The sequence below is a fragment of the Triticum aestivum genome, chromosome 2A (genome assembly GCF_018294505.1).
Source record: "Triticum aestivum cultivar Chinese Spring chromosome 2A, IWGSC CS RefSeq v2.1, whole genome shotgun sequence".
Taxonomy (NCBI): Eukaryota; Viridiplantae; Streptophyta; class Magnoliopsida; order Poales; family Poaceae; genus Triticum; species Triticum aestivum.
In genome coordinates, this window is record NC_057797.1 from 110,351,668 (window position 1) to 110,369,986 (window position 18,319).

General features: G+C 44.7%; 1 long non-coding RNA gene across 1 annotated transcript; it reads right to left on the bottom strand.

The window, feature by feature from the left end:
• Positions 1–283: 283 nt before the first annotated feature.
• LOC123187870 (uncharacterized) lies at positions 284–6,874 on the bottom strand. Its single transcript, XR_006494173.1, has 4 exons — positions 6,687–6,874; positions 903–1,070; positions 702–761; positions 284–554 (listed from the first exon to the last, which is right to left on the bottom strand). It is a non-coding gene; the product is annotated as an uncharacterized lncRNA (long non-coding RNA).
• Between the last annotated feature and the right edge of the window lie 11,445 nt (positions 6,875–18,319).

Sequence of the window (18,319 nt, forward strand, 5' to 3'; positions counted from 1 at the left end):
GTAGGATTTGGAGTCCAGAACTAATACAGGTTTGCGAGGTCTTTAGATGGGTTGCTTGTGCTATATATATAGGGTCCATCTAGGACACATCTAGAGGTGACATAATTATATCACAATCTAACATGACATCATCCTGTTTGTAGCCTCCCGATCGTCTCTGTTCTTGTTCTGTCTTTCGATTGTTTGTCACCCAGTCGTTCGATTGTTTGTCGTTGCTCATCCTTTTTTGTTGGACGCTTCCAGGGCTGGGCCGTCCCTCTCCCCCTCCACCACCCCACACTCTCGGCAAGTTTCCTGAGCCTAGGCCTTGTGTTTGTGGGCTTAATTTGTTTGTTTGTTGTAAAAAAAAAGCTTGGGACCAGATGTAGGCCTTGGCAAAATTGCTTGAATCCAGAGTTCTTCACAAGCATGTATCCGAATCCAGAGTTCTTCACAAGCTCCATTCTGTAATTGCTTTTGCAAACACTGTCGACTATCTTGGAAGAACACCCTATGCTAAATCTGATATACGCACTTGCTCTTCCTTTATTCAAACATTCTTGGGTTGTTCCCATCTGATAATCAAGCAAAAAAGACAAATTAAAATTAGTAACTCAGCTCTATCAAACAAAAAAGTACTTGGCATGATAACACACTACTTATAATAAAAAACCGATGGCGTGGTAGGTAAAAGATGTTAATTGAAATAAAAAACAATTTACCTTCCTGCTTTGCTCCTTCAAAACATTCCTCCCATGTTTACTCTCATCACTCTTTTGCAGCTGCATACAAAAAAACCAAAATAACAAAAAAGAAAATTAGGCTCTTATAGAACAGATTATATTCAAACAAGACTGAACTTATGAAGGCAAAAAAGAAGCACGAAAACACAAAAAAGTTTGGTGCGGTGAAAAATGATTTACCATTTTCTGATACCATCAAGCAACATGCCATCTGATGCATCCGTTTCTGTTAAATCAATATTAGAGGCCTCAACTTCAGAAACATTGCCATGAAAAGTTTGGTCCAGGTCTTCAATGATGATATTGCTCTCTGAATTTTGATGGTTGGTATCTCTGCTTACACTCCCCCTGTAAAAAGAAACAAGAATAGATAAACAAAGAATTTTGAAGAATAGTCAAGTATGAACTGAGCACGGAAAAATTGTTGTAATCGTATTGTGACAAGCACGTACATTATTAGACATATTAGGAGGAACCAACCAATGGGAAAAAATTGAATGTCTAGAATCAGAAATGAAAACAAGAGGAAAAAGTATATAGAATCCCCTAGAATCGGAGTTGTATGACTGCTAGGGTTCCATGTCTGAATCACAACAAAATTCATTTCTGGAAAAACAAAAGTATGTGACTGACCACTGAGAATTTCAAACTGACTAGGGGGAGAATTACAACCTCAATCAAGCAAAAAAAATCAGCCTTAGATGAACACAAATTCAGTATGAATGAACAAAATATCAGTCTGTATAACCAACACACTATTAATTTCAGTCTGCATGAAGTCCGGGTCTCCCCTGCTCAAAAGTTTCACATAAGCCTAGAACGATGTTACTAATTACATCTAAATCACCCCCTGCCACATAACCACACTCTTAAATTTTCAGAAATTCTATGATACTCTGAATCTAACAAATTCAGTCTTACTGAACAAATTCTGAGTATGTAACAGATTCGGTCTCTATCAAAATTGCAGTTATATTAAAACAAACTAGAAATCCTTTTTTCTTTAGGGGTTTCATGAAGAAGTACCTTGTAAATCTTTATTACATCAAAAAAGGAAAAAAACTATCAAAAAATGGAATAATTGTAAATGGGGGCCCTCAACAAACACACACACACCCTTTGTGAGTCAATGGTTGCCTTGCAATTGGGGCCACGACAAAACACACACACACACCTAGTTGCGAGTCGATGCTCGGCTTACAACTTGGGAGTCTCGAGAAACACAAACACAAACACACACACACACACACACACACACACCCTTAGTTGCGAGTCGATGGTGGACTTGCAACTGGGGGCCATGACAAAACACACACACACCCTAGTTGCGAGTCGATGGTCGACATGCAAGTGGGGACCCTCAACAAACACACACACTCGTACTTGCGAGTCGATGGTGGACATGCAACTGGGGACCCTCGAAAAACACACATACCCTTAGTTGCGAGTCGATGGTCAGCTTGAAACTGGGGGCGACAACAAAACACATACCCCCTAGTTGCGAGTCGACGATCAGCTTGCAACTAGGGGCCCTAAACAAACACACACCCCGCCTAGTTACGAGTCGATGGTTGATATGCAACTGGAGACCCTTGACAAAACACACACCCCTAGTTGCGAGCTGGTGGTCGGCTTGCAACTAGGGACCCTCGATAAACACACACACCCTTAGTTGCGAGTCGATGGTTAACTTGCAACTGGGGCCACGTCAAAACACACACACCCTAGTTGCAAGTCGATGGGAGTCTCGACAAACACGCACACACCCTTAGTTGCAAGTCGATGGTCGGCTTGCAACTGGGGACTCTCGAGAAACACACACACGCTTAGTTGCGAGTCGATGGTGGGCTTGCAACCGGGGGCCATGACAAAACACACACACCCTAGTTGCGAGTCAATGGTTGACATGCAACTAGGGTCCCTCGACAAACAAAAACACACACCCCCTAATCGTGATTCGATGCTCGGCTTGCAACTGTTGATTCTCGACAAACACACACACACACACACCCTTAGTTGCGAGTCGATGGTCAGCTTGCAATCAGGGGATCCCAAAAAAACACCCCCCGAGTTGCGAGTCACTGGTCGACATGCAACTAGGGACCCTCAACAAAACACACACCCCTAGTCATGAGTCGATGGTCGGCTTGCAACTTGGGACTCTCAACAAACACACACACCCCTAGTTGCGAGTCGATGGTCGGCTTACAACTTGGGACTCTCGACAAACACACACACACACCCTTAGTTGCGAGTCGATGATCGGTTTGCAACTGGGGGCCACGACAAAACACACATCCCTAGTTGCGAGTCGAAGTTCGGCATGCAATTGGGAACCCACAACACACACACACACACACACACCTAGTTGCGAGTCGATGCTCGGCTTGCAACTAGGGAGTCTCGACAAACACACACACCCATAGTTACGAGTCGATGCTCGGCTTGCAACTGGGGACTCTCGACAAACACACACACACATACACCCTTAGTTGTGAGTCGATGGTGGGCTTGCAACTGGGGCCATGACAAAACACACTCCCCTAGTTGCGAGTCAATGGTTGACATGCAATTGGGGACCCTTGACAAACAAAAACAAACACCCCCTAGTCGTGATTCGATGCTCGGCTTGCAACTGGGGACTCTCGACAAACACACACACACACACACACACACACACACACACCCTTAGTTGTGAATCGATGGTCGGCTTGCAACCAAAGGCCCCGAAAAAACACTCGCCCCTAGTTGCGAGTTACTAGTCAACGTGCAACTGGGGACCCTCAACAAAACACACACCCCTAGTTGTGAGTCGATGGTTGACATGCAACCAGGGACTCTCGACAAACACACACACACACACACCCTTAGTTGCGAGTCGGTGGCCGGCTTACAAGTGGGCTCCCTGACAAAACACACACACACCCTAGTTGCGTGTCGATGGTCGGCTTGCAATTGGGGACACTCGACAAACAAAAACACACACACACCCAGTTGCGATTCGATGGTTGACATGCATTTGGGGACTCTCGACAAACACACACACACACACACACCCTTAGTTGCAAGTCGGTGGTCTACAAGTGGGGCCCTCGACAAAACACCCCCCCCTACTTGCGTGTCGATGGTCGGCTTGCAATTGGGGACCCTCGACAAACAAAAACAAACACACCCTAGTTGTGAGTCGATGGTCGGCTTGCAATCGGGGGCCCCGAAAAAACACACACACCCCTAGTTGCGAGTCACTGGTCGACATGCAACTGAGGACCCTCAACAAAACACACACCCCTAATTGTGAGTTGATGGTTGACATGCAACTGGGGACCATCAACACACAAACTCACACTGTTAGTTGCGAGTCGATGGTCGGCTTGCAAGTAGGGGCCCCAAGAAAACATACACACCCCTAGTTGCGAGTCGATGGTCGGTATGCAACTGGGGATCACGATAAACACACATACACACACACACCCTAGTTGCGTGTCGATGGTCAGCTTGCAATTGGGGACACTCGACAAACAAAAACACACACACACCCAGTTGCGAGTCGATGGTTGACATGCATCTGGGGACTCTCGACAAACACACACACACACACACCCTTAGTTGCAAGTCGGTGGTCTACAAGTGGGGCCCTCGACAAAACACCCCCCCCCCTACTTGCGTGTCGATGGTCGGCTTGCAATTGGGGACCCTCGACAAACAAAAACAAACACACCCTAGTTGTGAGTCGATGGTCGGCTTGCAATCGGGGGCCCCGAAAAAACACACACACCCCTAGTTGCGAGTCACTGGTCGACATGCAACTGAGGACCCTCAACAAAACACACACCCCTAATTGTGAGTTGATGGTTGACATGCAACTGGGGACCATCAACACACAAACTCACACCGTTAGTTGCGAGTCGATGGTCGGCTTGCAAGTAGGGGCCCCAAGAAAACATACACACCCCTAGTTGCGAGTCGATGGTCGGTATGCAACTGGGGATCACGATAAACACACATACACACACACACCCCTAGTTGCGAGTCGATTGTCTAGATGCAACTGGGACCCTCGACAAACACACACACTCCTAGTTGTGAGTCGATGATCGACATGCAATTGGGGACTCTCGACAAACACAGACACACCCTTAGTTGCGAGTCGATGATCGGCTTGCAACCGGGCCCCTGGAAAAACACACATGCCCCTAGTTGCGAGTTGCTAGTCGGCTTACAACCGGGGAGCCTCAACAAATAAAAACACACTCCCCCTAGTCACGAGTCGATGCTCGGCTTGCAACTGGGGACTCTCGACACACACACACACGCACGCACACGCACACGCACCTTAGTTGTGAGTCAATGATCGACATGCAACTGGGGACTCTCGACAAACACACACACTCCTAGTGACGAGTCGATGGTCGGCTTGCAACTGGGAACCCTTGACAAACACACACCCCTAGTTGTGACTTGATGGTCGGCTTGCAACTGGGTGCCCCGACAAACACACACACCCCTAGTTGCGAGTCGATGGTCGGCATGCAACTGGGGATCGGACCCTCGACAAAACACGCGCAAACCTTAGTTGCGAGTCGTTGGTTGACATGCAATTGAGGGCACCGACACTAGTTGCGAGTCGATGGTCAACATGCAACTAGGGGCACCGACAAACACACTCACCTCCTAGTTGTGAGTCGATGGTCAGCTTGCAACTGGGGGGCCCTGAGAAAACACACCCCCCCTATTTGCGAGTCGATGGTCGGTTTGGACTGGGGACCCCGACAAACACACACAAACGAACTAGGGGGCGTACAAAAACAAACTAGGAGGTGTGTTCAGAGGTACTTAAGACCGCCTCCATTGTACACTTCTCATCCTGCTCGGAAGGAGTGGACATCTAAAATTCTTATAGACTAAAAAAACTTATAAAATAAGTTGAATCTGGAGTAGACTATACTGAAAGTTCAGGTTGCTATGATATAACTGAAACAGAGTTCATTTCAAAAAAGGTTCAGCACCAGATGAGTTTATCCACCTAGTTACCATCTGTTTCACTTACCTTATCACATAAATTTTCTCTAGTGCTCATAGATCAGAAAATACTCTTGTTAGATTTTGAAATCACATATCTTCAAACAAGAAAAGATTTTAACAGAAAATCTGTAAAAATATGAAAAACAAAAGCTATACATTCGGGCCTGCTACTACTATACTTTCAATTTCTGGAGTTGTGCCATATGCCACAACTTTTAAGAAATCAAAAAGACCTCGCTTAGTCTGAGAAGTTTGAAGTATTCAGAAGAAGACTACACATGCTCCCTACAAACAGACACACACAAAAATTCAGACATTCCTGTCTGAAAAAAGAAGGATTACAATGTATGCCACTGAAAATGTTTATCCACTCGCATTATGCCTCTTAAATTTCAGACAAAAATGGCAGGCAACTCTGTCTGCTGTCTATATGTAGTATGTGCTACAAACTCAAGATTACAAAATGGGGTGCTAGCTGCTACATTCAGATTACAAAACTGGGGTGCTCGCTGCTACATTCAGATTCACACAAAAAAAAAAACTGGAAGTCCCTAGATGTACAGACTCAAGTTACAAAACTGGGGGTGCTCGCTGCTACAATCAGATTCACACAGAAAAACAAATCTACAGCCATGGGCATGAACATAACCGGGTTGGATTGCTAGTTACTATTCATCAGCTGCATATATAGGCATGTATTCAGACATTCCACACTTAAAAACATTTCATTTTCTCTCTAAAAAATGTGTGATGCAAACGAATCTAATATATCACGAAAAAACAGCAAGCACCTCATGTATGCCACTCATATAAACACTCCCCCCCCCCCCCCCCCCCCCAGGTTCTTGATGTTCATCCCTCAAAACAAACAAACACCCCTAGATGGCATGGGAAAACAGGAAAAAAAAAGGCGAGGAAAAGAAAGAGGGGATGAACACTCACTCCGCTGGATTCCCCTGCCATCTCTGTCGCCACAAGCCCACCAGATCAGGTCGTCTCTCCCTTGGATTCGAGTCAGAAGGAATACAGTGGTGGCAGAACAAGGGATGAGGAGGGGAAAAGAGGCGAGGAGAGTGAGGACGGGACTCCAGATCAGGTTAGACTGTTCAGATTCTAAAGCAAGCCCAATAAACAAACAAAAATCGAAGGCCGGCCCAAACAAAAAACCGGAGGCCGCTACGCTGTATCCCACTCGGCCCGACAAACGAGACAATGCGACGATGCGAGCGCATCACCTCGTGCACGAATAATAAAGCAGAGACAGATCGGACGGTACAAACACTTAGATGTGACATCCTTAAATATCATGTAGATGTGAATTAGTCATTCTGATATATATATATATATATATATATATATATATATATATATATATATATATATACAGCCCTTGCATGACTTTATTATAACAGAGAGAAAAGGAGAAAAGAAATAACCTGAAATCTTAAAAGTGCACGCGCACTATTCCGTCGAACCGAGTGGCCGTGCCTTGACCGCTCGTTCCGTGCGAATCGTGTGGCACACGAGAGTCGGGTGCTATTTTGTCGGGAGACTGTTTCTTTGCCCCGAGCGGCCTCGCTACCGACAAATCAGCACACGCGCTCGTCCACCTCTTGCATCTTATCCATTCGTCCCACCTCCGACTACCTGCCGCCCCGCACTGCTGCTCACCTCCCTACGACCCGGCCGCCTCCTGCCCCTTCTCCAGGCCACGCGCCCGCCTCCTGCTCCTTCTCCAGGCCACGCGCCCTTCCGCCGAGCTCCTCCTCCCGGCGATGTGGCTACCGCCCCGTTCCTCCTCCCGGCATCGACGCTCCCGGAGGTCGAGGGAGATGCGGCGGATCCGGCGGTGCAGGCTGAGCAGATCAGCCGGGGCCGAGGAGCCGGAGAAGCATCGCCGCCGTCTCCTCCTCCACTGTCCACTTTCCTAAGGGGGCGCCCTCAGAGCTCTTGGGAGGGGACATACACGTAGGAGACCGTCTCTCTCCGGATCCATCGATCCAACAGGCTGGGATGGGGGAAAGAGCGCGGGTGACCGGATCTGTCGTTGTCACGCGTGGAGGATGGGGCGGTGGCGTGCAAGCATCGTGGTCATGGATGTGGAAAAGGAGCGTGGACGGGATGAAGAAGTCAGCAGCAGGGGTTTCCGCCGCCGGCCTTGTTGTGTAGTACAAGGGCGTGGTAGTCGGATCCATGGTGGCTGGGGTCGGACTACAGGGATGCAGCGTGCAAGCTTCGCTATGGTGGCGGATTGGTAGTTGATCTGCTAGGGGAAGGTAGAGCATTAGCCCCAGGTGCTTTTCGCATGATTTTTGCTGATTTTAAGAGGAGGAATTGCTATGTGTAGTTAGTCTGTTTTTTTACAACTAGGGCCCTGTTCCTGTGCAATTTATCATAGCCACTAGCCAAATTTTTAAGTCAGTTTTTTGTTGTTAGTTCTGTGCAAGTAGGGGCGCTTCCCTTTGCAACTAGGATGCCTTCCTATGCAATCTATTACATCTGGTAGCCAAATTTTGTAAGCAAACTAGGCAAAATAAATTTTATTCTCTGAATATCAGTTTTTTTATGTTAGTTCTCTGCAACTAGGGGTTCCTTAGCAATCTATCATATCTTTGTAGCCCAATTTGTAAGCAAACTACCCAAATAATTCTCGTTCTCTGTATATCAGTTTTTGGTGTCAGTTATGTGCAACTTGAGGAGCATTCATGTGCAATCTATCCCAAATTTGTAAGCAAACTAGGCAACTAATTTTATTTTAGTTCACTGGGGTCTGGGATCCTGCGCAACTAGGGATACATTACTGTGCAACCAGAGGAATTGTGCTTGATAGTGAAACAGAGGTTCATATTTTCTTTTTCTTTTATCCTATGGCCATTTATTTATACTCTTTTCTTTTACCCTCTTTGTAGTTCAATATTTTTTATTCATGTAGGGTTCTCCAAATAGGACCTCTTGGCGGAATTCAAAACGGGCGGCTAAGTGACAACCACGTGGCGCTGATAATGACAGGGATGGAGAGGATGATGATGTGTCCTAAAGAGTATATAAATGAGTTGGCATCCTCAGTCTTTTCTAGTTGCACAAGAGTACCTGATAATTGGCATCCTCAGTATTTCTAGTTGCACAATACCATCCAACTAGTTGACATCCTAGTATTTTTGTAGCTGCATTGACACCCTCAGGTGAATGTGCAATTTTTTGATTTGGTCATGCAAGTGCTGAATAGTTCTTTTCCCAAGAGTATCTAATTAATTGGCATCCTCAAGATTTATAGTTGCACACGAGTATTCAATTAGTTGGCGTCCTTAGCATTTCTACTTGCACAAACAGTATCCTACTAATTGACATCCTCAGCCACAAGAAAACTATTTTTTAGTCCCATCTTCAAATTTTTGAGGGTTGCCCAAGAGTATCTAATGATTTGGCACCCTCAGCCTTTCTAGTTGCACAGGAGTATTTAATTAGTTGGCATCCTGAGCATTTTCTAGTTACACAATAGCATCTAACTAGTTGACATCCTCTGCATTTTGTAGTTGCACAACTAACATAATATAAGTTGGCGTCGTCAGCCTTTTTTATTCAGTTTTTATGGCTTCACGAACTGCAATGCAAAGCTGGATTTTCATACAGTTGTGATTAGTACTTTTTCTGCAGAACTCAATGCAGCTAGTATTTTCAACAACATCAACATCATTTTTATAAACTCGGTTTTTGGTTTGGTGATGGTGTGATGATTTGTTGTCTCGTCATGCAAGTGCGGAATAACTATTTTCAGACTTGGTATCCTCAAGATTTCTAGTTGCACAAGAGTATCCATTTAGTTGGCATCATCAGCATTTCTAGTTTCAAGGAACAGTATACAACTAGTTGACATCCTCAGCCTTTCTAGTTGCACAAGAGTATATAATTTAGTCCTATCTCCAAAAAATTTGAGGGTTGCCCAAGAGTATCTTTGGCACCCTTAGACTTTATACTTGCACAGTAGTATGCAATAAGTTGGCATCCTCAGCAATTCTAGTTGCACAATACTTTCTAACTAGTTGACACAAGAGTACCTATTTAGTTGGCATCCTCAGCATTTCTAGTTGTACAAGAGTATCTATTTAGTTGGCATCCTCAGCATTTCTAGTTGCACAACAAACATAATACTGTGTTGGCATCCTCAACCTTTTTAATCCAGATTTCTGAAGCAGAACAAATTTTTTATGCAATGTTAACTAATCACCTTTTTTCACCTTCAGGATATTGTGCGGGGGGGGGGGGGGTGAGGGTAATGAAGGAGATAATACAGAACGATAGTCACAAGTTGGTAGGACAAGGGCATCACCTGGGAGGTTGGTGACGTTGAACAATTAGTTGAGCCCATTAAAAAAGTCTCACCTCTACCAGAAGCTGTTTGGAAGTGGAACAATAAGTTGTGCATTGGACGGAATTCAGATTTCGGAACTTGTTTGTACGCTCGTTTTTTACATTTTTCTTTATTGCTCTTTTTGTCGCATAGAGCGGTTGTGTCTCTTGCACGGTTTGTACTAAATAGGTTGCACAGATACAACCCAGTAATTGGTTTATTCCTTTTTCTCACATTTTTTTCTTGTTTTCAATGATGTACATGTTCTTTTGGCCAAAGAGGCTGATCTAGATTTGCTGCACATAATTCAAGCTACAATTCTTGTACACTACTATTTGGGAAGTAGAAATAAGATTCTGATGTCAGGAAATAGATTTTCATATTTTTTATGTTTTACTTTTAGTATATAGAACACCCTATAGAACATATTCCCGCTACTGCTATTTGTGTGAGACAAGACTATTGTACTCTCCTTTGTACTACTGTTTCTTTGTGCTTCTTCTAGTCTGGATTCATGTTTTAGTTGCACACATTTATAGCAAAAATTGGCTTTGGATTCATGTTTAGTTGCACAAATATATGTATATTTTTGCACAGACAACACACATCCATGTCGGTGTGTGTTGGTTGCACACATTTACAGCAAAAGTTGGCTTTTAAAATCCATGATTAGTTTGCACATCTCTTTTCTAGTCTTGGCTGTTTGGTTGCACACATAGCAGGAAAAGTTGGTTTTGGATCCATGTTTTAGTTGGCACAAATATAGGCTTCTATTTGCACACATGGCATAAAAAGGTTTCTTATGATCCTTCCCCTGATTTTCAGTATGAGTAAATAGGCTATAAAATATATTTTTATGGTGTTTTTGTCTATGTGTTTTCTTATGATCCTTCTCCTGATTTTCTTTTGTGTCATGTATGTAGGGAGATGATGGTGATCAATACCGTCTTGTAAAGCGTCAAAGACGGAAAGCGAAAGCCACAACACCCGATGTAGGCGGTTCCTCATCTACAGCAGTTGTTGAGGTACAAAGTGCCAACCAATCCTGATTCAGTGCCAACCAATCCTGATTCAGTGCCATCTCAACATGTCAGCATTGCATGTAGGAAATCGGCAACCCGAGCACCTACTGTGGCAACTCCAACACCTAGTGAGCCAGCTGCAGGTCAACACATGCATAATGCATCATCTGATGGGCCAACGCCCGCAACTAGTGAGGGAAACACACTTTCATCTGTGCCAGCTCCAGTAATCACTCTGCCAAGTACAATATCAAGTGAGGCAACTGTAACTCCAGATGTGCCACCCCCAATAGCCAATGTGCCACCTGAAGGTCAAACTGTGCCAACTGCAGGGCATATGTTGGATGTTGGTGTGAACAATCTTTTGTGCCTATTTTGTATCTATTTTCATCGGATGTTGGTGTGAACAATCTTTTATGCACGTTGTGTGCCTACAGGTGGCTGCTGCAACTTGTCTAGTTGCACGAAAGCAGTATATAGTTGCACCAACTTGTTTACTTTTTTTGGCACACAGTGTTGCTACAATTGGCTGCTGTAACTTGATTGGTTGCACAAAAGCAGCATATTGGTTGCACAGATTCTATGCCAACCCCCTACATAATCCATGTGATTTCTGTACCAAATTCATGAATCAAAGGTTCGTTCAAGAAAACCAGCTAGAAGACAAGTCTGCAAGTCATGTCAAGGGAGGAAGCAAAGCAGAGGAAGGGGAATTCTCTCCTGGAGTTCTCTCCTCCTGGTACGTTTGTCCTTCTTGTTTGCTCCTTTTTGTTTGACTTTTTCTTGATGTTTTCCTGGTTCTTTTTCCCTTTCTCCCTCTCTTCCCCTCTTCTGTTCTTAATTTTTGGAGCCGCCATGGATTTTCCTGGCGATGGAGGTTTCACCATGGCGAATCCTTCTTTCATGGGGAAGAAGTAGATGGCGTGGGGGTAGTTAGAGGGGAGATTCGGGTGTGGAGGTACAAAGGCGGGGGCGGGTGGTTGGGTTCACGTGATCCCCACGGCCAACTGTCGCACGCGGGCACCGTGGTTGGTAGTTGATGTTTCGCGCGCGGGAGGATTGGAGACTTTCCTTTTTGACCACGCGCCCCAACCAGGTCTTTCCTTTTATGTCAGCCGCTCGGTAACCCTCCCAAACGCCCGGGCGCCAGCTAGACGCGTCCAAGAAATAAAGAGGAAAAAAGGAACGATAGCTACCACCCGCGCCCACGCACGCCCTTGCCGCGCCCCTACGCGCCTGCGCATGGCTGGCTGCGCGCTGGCTCGCCGAGCCACGAGCCCACGCGTGCCGGATCGCAGCCGTTGCGCCTATTCGCTGCATGCTCGCTGCTGCTTCTGGCCATGGCCGTGGTGGCCTCTGTGCCGTGCTGCCCCTGGTTTGCCCAGCGGAAGGCATGGCTTGAGCCACTACCAAACGGACCGGCCATTAGACTAGGATTAGTATTAATTAATGACTAACCTAAAATAGGTATTAGCACTAACCTTAAATGCTACATAGAGTATGGCTTACGGACCCCACCACCAACTAGACAAAATAAACAATATGTTTAAGGAAAATGGCCCAATGACATCTGGGCCCCACTGCCCAAATTTGGCCAGTCAACCCAGTCAATGTTGACTGTTGACCCTGCTGACTCAGCACCCCACTGGCCCCACATGTCAGCCTATCTGTGCACTGTTGTGTACACTCTACTAGGTGCACTTAGCATTTTCATATATAATTTTCGAATTAATTTAATTCCAGTATATTAATAAAACTTTGAAAATTAATATAAATAATCTGTATCTCGGATGAAAAAGCTTTGTACATGAAAGTTTCTCAGAACAACGAAGCGAATACGGATACGCAGCCCGTTCGTCCGCCGCACACCCCTAGCATAGCAAGCATGCAACTTCCCCCCTCCGGTTCATCTGTCTGAAAACGTCAAACACCGGGAACACTTTCCCAGGTGTTTTCCCCCTTTGCCGGTATCACCTACTACTGCGTTAGGTCACCCTAGCACCGATATTTCCATGTTATACTTTGTGATGCTTTGATTGCTCTGTTATTTATTGTGTTCTCCTGCGTTACTTCTTTCCGGTAGACCCCGAGACTGCCGGCAACCCCCAGTTCAACTACGGTGTTGATGACCCCTCCTTGCCAGAGCAACCAGGCAAGCCCCCCCCCCCTTGATCACCAGATATCGCATATTCCTCTCTCTACTGCTTGCATTAGAGTAGTGTAGCATGTTACTGCTTTCCGTTAATCCTATTATGTTGCATAGCCTGTCATTGTTGCTACAGTTATTGATACCTTACCTGCATTCCTAAATGCTTATTATAGGATGCTAGTTTATCATCAGTGGCCCTACATTCTTGTCCGTCTGCCGTGCTATACTATCGGGCCATGATCACTAGGGAGTTGATCACGGGTATATACTTATATACATATACATGATACATGTGATGACTAAAGACGGGTCGGCTCGTAGAGTACCCGCAAGTGATTCCGATGTGGGGGCTGAAGGGGCAGGTGGTTCCATCCAGGTAGTGGTGGGCTTGGGTTCCCGACGACCCCCGACTGTTACTTTGTGGCGGAGCGACATGGCAGGTTGAGAGCACCCAGGTGAGAGGTGGGCCTGGCCCTGGTTGGCATTCGCAGTTACTTCAAAATCACACGCTTAACGAGATCTTGGTATTTGATCTGAGTCTGGCCACTAGCCTATACGCACTAACCAACTACGCGGGAACAGTTATGGGCACTCGACGTCGTGGTATCAGCCGAAGTCTTCGTGACGTCAGCGACTGAGCAGCGCGCGCCGGGTTGGACCGCGTAACGCAACTTCCTTTGTAATGGAGGTTTCTAGGTCTGCTCACCGGCCGCGTACGCAACATGTAGGTGTGCAATGGGCGATGGGCCTAGACCCCTGCACCATAGGATTTAGACCGGTGTGTTGACCTCTGTGTTGTGCCTAGGTGGGGCTGCGATTTGTTGATCTTCCGAGGCCGGGCATGACCCAGAAAAGTGTGTCTAGACAAAAGGGATCGAGCGTGTTGGGAAATGTGGTGCCCTCCTGCAGGGAAGTTGATCTATTCAAATAGTCGTGTCCCTCGATAAAAGGACGACTCAGAGTTGTATGTTGACCTTATGACAACTAGAACCGGATACTTAATAAAACACACCCTTCCAAGTGCCAGATACAACCGGTGATCGCTCTCTCACAGGGCGACGAGGGGAGGATCACCGGGTAGGTTTATGCTATGCGATGATACATGGTGAACTTACCATCTACTCTCTTCTACTGCTTCAAGAGGGAGGCTGCCAGAAGCGTAGTCTTCGATAGGACTAGCTATCCCCCTCTTATTCTGGCATTCTTCAGTTCAGTCCACATATTCTATCCTTCTCCATTTGATACCAATGCATACATATGTAGTGTAGCTCCTTACTTGCGAGTACTTTGGATGAGTACTCACGGTTGCTTTGCTCCCCCTTTTCCCCCTTTCTATACCCGGTTGTTGCAACCAGACGCTAGAGTCCAGGAGCCAGACGCCGCCGTCAACGACGACTCCTACTACACTAGAGGTGCCTACTACTACGTGCAGGCCGCTGACGACGACCATGAGTAGTTTAGGAGGATCCCAGACAGGAGGCCTGCGCCTCTTTTGATATGTATCCTAGTTTGTGCTAGTCATCTTATGGCAACTTGTTTAACTTATGTCTGTACTCAGATGCTATTTCTTCCGCTGACTCTTGTGTCTTCGAGCATTTGTATTCGAGCCTTCGAGGCCCCTGGCTTGTAATATAAAGCTTATATTATTTTTATTTGTGTCTAGAGTTGCGCTGTGATATTTTCCCGTGAGTCCCTGATCTTGGTCGTACACATTTGCATGTATGATTAGTGTACGGTCAAATCGGGGGCGTCACAAGTTGATATCAGAGCCGACTTCCTATAGGAATTCCTCTTCCACACTCCTTGGCCGAAGTTGAGTCTAGTCGATGAAAACTGTTTTACTAACATGGCTGTGCAGCCGATGGGCCCACGTCGCCATTGGGTGGTATTAGGATCTTTTATTCCTCATCTATACTCTGGGACTCTAATCTCTCTTCTATTCGGGTTAATGAATTTGTCTGAAACTAACATTAGGATCTCGTGATCACTTTCACCCGGAGAGCACCTTATTACGATGATCGTCTGCTGTACCAGAATATTCCGAAGATACCCTCCGATGTTCTCTCGAGACTTTGTGCCATCTCTATTGCAATTCCCTTCCAACGATACACCCCTATGGATAACCACGTACACTTGCCATTCTTACAATCATTCCTCGTTGGTCTTGTTATTACAAGACATCCTGAAATTGTGCCTACTGCCTTGCAATTCCTTGCCACATGAATAACCCTACGGATAAATTCCTCGCACTTATCGATTATCCGCTCATTCCCAGTTGTTCATGTGTTTCAGAAAGGTCTTCGAAATACTATTCAAACTTCTGAAAATACTCAGTAGCTTATTGCTCTTGAAATTTTTGCTTGCTTGCATTATGGATAATCCCATAAGTGTAGTAATCCTATTGGCATCCTTTGTCACTATCATCTTCAGTCCATTGATTCAATATGTTGTGAATGCCATCAATCCTCAATCAGATCCTAGAATTCATCCTTCCAGCTCAAAAGTCATTTCGAATAGGAGCTGGTTCTCGACCAATCAAATTGCCGTCGATTGTACCCCTAAAGCTATTAAACTTATCCATCCCTAATCAGAGCATTGCTTCTGATCCTTTGTCTTGGAATTCACAATTTCTTTGCATTTGAGCTTTGAGTTAGTCAGTTGTTTCTATAATCCGATGCACTTGCATTCCTTCTTTCTTTGATAGACTACCGATACTCACATCAGCTCCGTTGTAGACCACCAGACCTCTTGTTGGATTATTATCCGACAATGTCCTTCATATTCAAATAACCTCGTGAGCCTTTCCATGGATATATAAAGCCTTTGGTAAATTGTATCCTCTACTTTCTCAACCATGCTCTGTTTTCGAGCTGGTGGTATTTACTATTGAAGCTTGTGGTATATGTTTCCACGATACCCTGACGGGTTGAACCTATGCCTTCCTTAGTATGTGTGAACTTGAGAGTTTTCACGAGTCATACTCTTTTGGTATTTTGCTAGATAAAATTTCAACACTACAACTTCTTCGAAAGTGAGAGGTAAATGGAAGGTTATACATTGAAGAAGTGGGAGTCGACCTTGATCTTTGTGTTCATGCCCATGGACACGATGTAGATCCTACCATAGAAGCTTCTTGTAATAATAACTATTTCGTTGATATAATATCATCGGGTATCTGTGAATTGATCCTATGCAATCGTGGTTTCGACCATATTTTCTCTTTGATCCCATTTCTCGGACAAGTTAAAGCACTTGTCTTTTACAAGTCAATACCCCAGTCCAACCTCTACTTTGATCTACCGTCGAGTATTACCCTATGGTATCTCAAGAATATCTAAGAACTGTGTTGCATCTTATGAGTCTTCATCAGCTATTATTTCTCACTGATTCCAATTTTTCATGGGTTCTGAGTTGTTTGTTGCTCAAGAACACCGGTAATTGAACCGATTCCGCACTCTGGTTCGATAACTCCATGTAATCTTCGTTTCTTATGAGTTTAATAATCCTTCAAGTCATTCCTAGCCTGATCGACTATATCATTATTGTGCTAAATTTTAACTGTGCAACCTGGTCCTTCTTCTCGGAGCACAATTTTCAACGATGAGCTAAGCTTACGTCGATCTTCCTCATCATATCATTTCGCATTGAACATCAAACTTGGTTTGGAGTTTGTGTCATACCCTTGGTTCCAATAACCTTTCGCTTCACCATTCATTTGACTCGATGTCATCACCGATCGATTACATCTTGAAATCTCTCGACAAATGTGTCATGATCATCATCAACATTCTGAGCTCTTCCAAGATAACTATTGAATTCTTGATGAGAAATACCACCCTTTCCCCTCGATGATCTGTGTTATAATCGACAACATTATTGCCTCCCCTCCGACCCAAACTTGATCATGTTATGGAGCTCCTTGCTACCCAGCTTATGTTATGTTCTACCTTGGGTACCACTGTCTTTTATGTCAAGAATGTCACGAGAATTTCACCACCCCTTAAGAATTCTTGATACAAGTGATATTTATTACCATCACCATTCTTTTCTTGGTCCCCGTGGATGTTTCTAACTGGAATACCGACACATGGTCAGTGATGTGTAAATTCAAAACTTCTAGCAACCCTATTGCTTTGACGCTGATGATCGATAGCTCCATTCTAAGTCTATTTCTTATTGAATCATCATTCGAACATTGATCGTGCTACTTAGTACAGATTTCCAGGTGCACCTTTCTATCATTGTTCAATTGTGTATGTTGTCATCGAACATACATCATTATATCATTTGATCTGACTAATGTTATCTCCTTGTTCACATAATTGTGGAAATCATCTTTTGTAAATCTCAATGAATTGTCGTCGGGTCCATCAGCCACCCCCTTGCCATTTCCTTGGATTAATGATGAACTCTTGTTTCAGAACTCGCTTCCATAGTTCATTTCCCAAGGATCTTACAATGTCATCTCATCAATTTGTGTCGCACCTTTTTCTTCTCAGGCATCCTGAGTCTGAGGTATCCTGACACCAATCAGATCTAAATATCGGTCATATATGATGGTTGGAATATATTTTCAAGAGTTATAACATTGGTCTTTATATGACCCGGTAAGGTGATGTCATGCCTAGCACACCTGGCCGGAGGCTCTATTGTTATAGTTTTCCTTTTTAGCCAGGTTAAACTCTCTTCCATGAGGAAATTGCACGACTTATTCTACCAGTTGTTCCTGATAAATCCTTCATGTATCCAAAGATTGACCTTGCTTGAAGACCATGTCAATGCTATCTCGAAGCATGTCTGTGCTACTCCGATCATCAATAAGAGCATTTGAAGCACAATGTTAAATTCTCTTTATCAATTATCCTAACACCGTTGAATGGGTAATGTCATGAAATTTCTCTCCCCTTTTCTAAAGGGTTTTCTACGTTATATCTTGTCATGGATATCATGCTCTGTTTGTCCTTGGGAAGGATATACCCCTGAAATATGTGTTTAAACACATTTTCCTTTCCATTGTTCTATTTAAATCTGATAAACAATTTTTCCTTTCCATCGG